Below are 6,787 nucleotides of genomic sequence, written 5' to 3'. Positions count from 1 at the left end.
TTGAAACAGGCTAGAACCAGAATTATGGACACAATAAGTGCCTGGATATCTGAAATAGAAGGAGGAGTTAAATCAACAACAAAATAATCTTGATAACGACTATAACAATAAATCCATGTAATGTCAATAATAAAAATGATCAAATTCACGTCCTAAATAATTTAATTCTAAAAAAATAAAGTTATTTTTTGCAGCATAAAATACTTTTAATTATACATTTAAAAATCGCTATTATGAATCAGTTTCTGAGAATATATTATCTTTTCTTAACCACATATTAGAAGCTTATTTATCTATATGTTCGTGCTGTTATTGGTTCGGGTATTTTCCATGAAACACTTTTGATTTCCATATGTAATGGATTAGCAGCAGTTCTTGCTCTAAAATAAGACCGCAAATTAATACCCTGCTTGTAATGTACATTTTTAATATCAAATATGCCATGTCATTTTATAAAAAAAAAAAAAAACGGTCAGACAGACACACGAGTAATCCTATAAGGGTTCCGTTTTTCATTCGGACCTACGGAGCCGCAACCCGAGAACCAACTTAACATTGTAGTTAAAAACAATCATGTTCTCTCATACATTTAAACAGCAAATGTAAATTTGTACGCACAGTATTGTTTTGTTGAAAGATTTACAACGTTATGTTCAGACCATAGACCATTTATTAATTTTCCTGTAATTTATAAGTAATTTTAAGTTCAGTAGTTTCGGAATTGTCAATTTTCATCAATTTCATTAAATATCTTCAAAACTATTTATTTTAAAAATATATCTGAGACCCTTACAACAAGCCCTTTCATATGATATGTCACAAGGTACAGTGTGCAAAACTTTTTTTTTTAATATTAGCTCCCCAAAAATGATCCTCCTGTTCAAAATTAATTTATTTACGTTATGCGTCCGTATTTGAGTACACAGAAATTCATATGTGTACTAAATTTTAACATAATGGGTGCAGTAGATTTGACAAATTGAATGTGACGGACACGAGTGATCATATAAGGGATCTTTTTTTTTGTATTGGAACGTATGGAACCCTAAAAATGTGCGTAATTTTAGATCAACTATAAATAGCTTCAAGTATAGTCAAACCATTCATTCCATTAAACTTTTCGTCCTGACTTATTAGGCATGGAGCACACAACCGTTTGCAAGAAACGTCTTATACCAGGCTGCCATAGCAAGTAGTTATTTCTTGCGTTATTTATTAACTTGTATAAAAATAGATTGCTATTAAAGCAAATGAAAATTTATGAAAAACGAGCAGCAAACGAATTCAACTTCTACATCGCATTCTTGTGGTCATCTCAAAATATAAAAGCAAAACTCCTAAAAAAAAATCATAATATTTATAGCAGACTGACAAAATTAGGATACACTTTGCCAGCCAAGATAAGCGTAAAAAAGGTTGACAGCCAGGTGTATTTGTTTGCTTGTCGGCTTTTTACGCCTTAACTAGTCAACCGATCATCATGAAACCTTGTAGACACATTGTCAGGGGTACAGAATAACACATAGGATACGTTTTATCCAGAAAAAATACTGTTCCCAACGGATAGAGAAAAAATTAATTTTATGTGATCGATTTCACGCCTTAACTACTCAACCGATTATCGTAAAATTTTGTAGACCATTGTTAGAAGTACAGAGAAGACATCACGAAATCTTGTAGTTATATTGTCAGGAATACAGAAAAGCACATGGGATACATTTTATCCAGAAAAGATTTTGTTTAGTTTTTCCTCGAAGAAGGGAAATCTTCAAAAGACACCCCTTGAAAGGAGGTATTGTCGGATTCGTCGAAGCACCTACCGACTAAAACCCCTCCTCGAGTAGGGAGATCAACCCAGAGGTTATACATCCCAGGAAAGAGTGGGAAGAGGTCGGAAGCGGGAAGGGGAATGAGTGTAAGAAGGAAGCACTAGGGGCTAGGGGTGGGTCGTTTACGTTTTCACCGACAACGAAACGAAACCGTTTTTTTTTTAACGTCAACTAGTTGATAAACTAGTTAACGTTTCAACGTTAATAGATCAACGTTGTTTTGGTTACTTTTCTTAAAGAAGTAATAGGTCTATTTTTTACTTTTTGAAGTTTAGGTCTGACCAGAGTATAATAAATTGTTATCAGACGTATTTATTCATCTTCTTTTTTAAATATTTCATATTATTAAAAGAGAAATGAGAAAAACCATTTTTTTATTTAAATTAGCGACAACGTGTAGGTATAGTACAGTAGTTAAAATTATTTTTTATCAATTAAAAATATGATACTTGTAATACGTATATACAGTTTAATAAATTAAATGATTTTAAGTCATTAATGAAAAAAGAAAAATACAGAATAGCACAAAATCTGCTATTTAATTAATAATTATTCATTTATTGAGTTAATTTATTTCGCCTAACTAGTCACTCGATGAACCTGTTACGGCAAACGTGCAAATTTTTACATTTCTTCTTGTTTGGATCTCCTACAGCAAGAATAGCATAATTCATAATACAATAATATCTACCTAACTATATGTTGGCGGGAATTTTATTTGAGACTTGGGTGGTAGCAGTAATAACTGACCGAGGGTGAAGGGTATCATAAATCTTAAACGTATTGGGTTTAAATTCGGTTCATTTCAGGTAATTACTTGAAGATTATTTGGGTAAGCGTTTTCATACATGGGAGAGCGGCAACTATGCTGGCTACAACCGTTTGCACGATAACCTGCAGTGTCTGTTCCAGGATTGGGGAAGCAACTAACGCTGAAGGGATGGTAGGGGTTGCGTTGGACTTTTGGATAGAAGTGGAGGGACTGGTCTCACTGCCCTGGCGTAAGACTTTTGGGGAACATCGGTACGGGGGTGGGTAACGGATGGGTGATTGTCTGGACGCTTTTTGGAGCAGCCGTAGTAGGGAACGGTTTTTTAGGTGGTGCGGTTTTCTTAGGTACCCTGGGCAACCACGATAGGTAGCGCGGTGGTTCCCTTTGCAGTTAGCACAGGAGGAGGTTGCGTCTTTCCTGTTTTTTGCCTTGCATTCGCCGGTGACGCGATTGCGACCGCAGAAGGCGCAGACCCAAGCAGCGTGGCAGTAGTGGGCCGTATGAAAATATTTCATAGAACGGCGACATTGGGCAAGTTCTTTGGTGGCTCTTTTCGAATCAACTGTGACCCTGAGACCGCAGAGCTTGCCAAGTTCAAAGATTGACTTGGACTTAGGAGCAGACTTGTCGAGACGGACGGATACTAGTGGCCAGATTTTTTCATCTTTTGACTTTCGGTGAACACCCCGCATAGCGAAGCCTTTATTGACAAGTTCAGACTGTATATCGTCCGTGGAGATGCAGACTCCACAGAGGACGACATGAAGGTTTCTGTCTTGTTGAAGTTGGTTGGTTGAGAACTCAACCATGAATTTATAGGGGTACGACGATAGGCGACGAAAATCGTCCACGGAGTTGGGGTAGACTCTGTTAATGGCCTGACGGGCGGTGATACCGTGGTTGTCCATGGCTCTACGAATTTTCGGTCAACGGACTTTTGGCGGATAACAATGGGTGGAGAAGCTATAGAGCCTTGGCTCCAAGTCAGTGTCAGTGGACGTTGACGAAGACAATGATAGGAAAGGTGTTCGTCTCCGGCATTATTGTGACGCTTCCCGGCTTCAGTGAAGCGGTAATGGAGGATGGTCCTGGTTCGTAGTGATCCTGGGAAAGAGCGGAAGAAGTGCCGGGCACTGTGTCCTCACATATAGGGCTAAGGGGTGAATCTCGTGGGTGACGGCAGATGAAATCGTTTAACGCTGCGTGCTTGAACTGCAGCTTGCTCGGTAGGGTTAAGGCTTTCGCAAGGGAAAGTACCTCCAAGAATACGGAGCTCTTGTGTGCTAAGTACTCTTGTTATAGTCGTGCAAATATACGGAAAAGAGGAGAAAGTTAGGTTTGATTGGCTCCTGCCATTCGATGTTTACAAATGATTTGGGAATGAGACGGGTCGCCGCGTCGACCCAAATTTACTTTAGAGGGTGATGAAAGGTAACCAAACATGGGTTTTGCGTTATCACGTGGAAACCAAAGCTCAATCATCGCAAGGGAAGCTGCCGCACGAGCCAAAACCGGAGAAAGCGCGCCAAGGTAGGTAAAAATGTGAAGGTTTTGCTTACAGTTTTCTTCGATTGCAGGAGCGTGGTACATCATGAGTTCACAAGGTAGAATGGTCAATAAAGAATGTTACCTGCTGCTTAGGAGCAAGTTGCGTAAAGGAATCCAACAGAAATGTCCGGATTTTTGAAAGAACAAAAATTTGCTTTTGCATCATGATAACGCCCATGCTCACACATCGTTGCTTGTGCGCGAATTTTTGGCCCAAAACAACAACACTCATTATGCCGCAGCCACTGTATTCCTCTGCCCTTCTTTGACTTTTTCTTCTTCGCCAAACTGAAAAGGCGCATGAAAGGACGACGATACGCTACGATTGAGGAGATAAAGACGGCTTCGAAGGAGGAGCTGAACAAGATCACAAAAAAAAATTGTTTTGAAGTGCTTCGAGGGTTGGAAAAAATATTGGCACAAATGTATAATATTTGATGTGGATTACTTTGAAGGGAACAAAATAGATATTCATGTGTAAATGAATAATTTTTGAAAAGGCACAACATTCGCGATACTTTTTGAACGAACCCCTATCGATGTATTTCCAAAAGTCCAAAAAGTTCTATGTCTGTTTCGAATGTTCCTATAATGTTATGACTTATGTGTTTATGTGTAAAGCATATCGAGGCCTGTCTGATATGACAGACGTTGATTGATTTACGTCGCCGCCGCAAAGACTTAGAAGCGTTGATTCGCGATAAACGAAAAGGCACCATAATTGATCATAAGGAAAAGTACAAGCAAATAACTAAATATTTCAACTTCCGAATTACAATTACTACGTCCGGTTCCAGTATGCAATCTCTTCAGGTAGTTTGGCCGTTATCTACGTTCTGCTACGCGACGCGGCAATTTCAAGGTCAATCGAACGATTACATTACCTAACGAGAGGATTTTCATGCAGATGATGAATAAATCCAAATTCCTATAATCAGAACGAAAATAAAATATTACATTTTTGTGGTATGTATTCCGTAAGGCGGCTCATAGGGTACTTAGCTTGTGACGGGCTTTTGACTGTATCCTTCTGTAATTCCCTGACCGTTGTACCGTATCATGGCACCGAAGAAACGGCGCTTTAACTTTCATGGAAAAGCATGCTCTATCTAGGAAGTCTGCGACGTACTATTTATGTATTATGATTTGTATTTGTGCTAAAAATTGTTACACCACTAATTCTGTGCATTTTGTTTCATTTTATCCACATTAATGAAGCTTTACTGTACTGTATTGCTTCAGTTACGAACATTTTCTTTGAATTGTGTAATTTTTTTTATTCAACACTATGTTGTTTGAAATGATCTAATAAAAATGAATCAATTACAGTTTTTCTCACACACGAGTAAACATTTGCTTAGAAGTACTTCAGACAGATATTTATTTATTTAAATTAGGTCTTCTTGAAAATAATATTTTTCTCTTAATGCACCGATAACTGAACTTTCTTATCAATCAATATCCTTATGTATCAATCAATATCATAGCTTAGTTTAGATATTTATTTATCTATAAAATCAAAATTTTTTGAAATGTAGATCACTTAGTGAAAAAAAGAATAGTGGGCTAATAACAAGTACAGACGTGTTACTCATAAAAATGTGGAGATTTTTTGCTTCAGTACTTCTATTGGTTACAGGGACATTTTCAGCTGAGATACGTACTATAGGATTTTATGCAGAAAAATTTAAAAGGTACTATGAATTAATTTTTTTGAACTAATTTTAGTCACTAGGTAAAGATAACTTCAAATTAATGAGGAAAAATTGTTGTTGTTGTTACTCCATTGAATCGAACCCGGGCCGCTGATTTCACCCACCAGTACTACACTTTTCCTCATTAATTTGAGGTTATATTTGAAGTGGGTAAAATTAATTCACTAGTTCATTGAATTAACCCGTCAAGCAATCAAAAAGTGCCTTAGTAAAAAGTTTCCTTAGCTTTTTTATTTAAGGTAATCTGGCTGAAATATTTACGGAGAGATAACAATGAATTTTCTATTAAGTAGTTGTTAAAATCGTTTCACCAACAACTCAATTTTACTGATATTTGTAGAACAAACAAATTTCACTTAATTTATTGACATTCTTATCAAATTTCGACCTACAAGGTATCTTCGTAACTATGTTAGAAACATTTCGTCTTAAATATTACAATTTCGTATAAGTTGGAGGAAGAAAAAGTAACATCTTTAATTTAAAGGTAGTTTTTATTCTATTATGTATCGAAAATGATCTCTTCGTCGTGCAGTTAGATACAGGCATACAAAACATAATTCGTAATTCCATATTGACATGCGGATGTAAAACGTCGAGGCCTTTGTCGTTAATTTTTTGACTTACTTGGAATTACATCCACAGTCTTTAGAAATATCTGAAGATTACGTACAAATTGAGCTAATTTGTCTTTATACATACAAACGCTAAAACCAAGACCGAATGAACAATTTTTACTGTACACTACGGTACGGGCCAACGGTGGTAGAAAGAATTTTTTTAGGCTATCCGTTTAATTCTCATTCCACGCATAGAGGCTGTAGCTACCCCGAGTTTTTTGGTGGACGCCATCTCAGAAACGGTTAGAGATAGGCTTCTGAAAAGGTCATAAATCGTCGTATCGCATGCTTTAAAGACGTTTT

Source organism: Agrilus planipennis, unplaced genomic scaffold, assembly GCF_000699045.2.
Source record: "Agrilus planipennis isolate EAB-ADULT unplaced genomic scaffold, Apla_2.0 scaffold67, whole genome shotgun sequence".
Classification (NCBI taxonomy): domain Eukaryota; kingdom Metazoa; phylum Arthropoda; class Insecta; order Coleoptera; family Buprestidae; genus Agrilus; species Agrilus planipennis.
The sequence above is the reverse complement of the archived record's forward strand: the minus strand, read 5'-3'. Positions refer to the sequence as shown.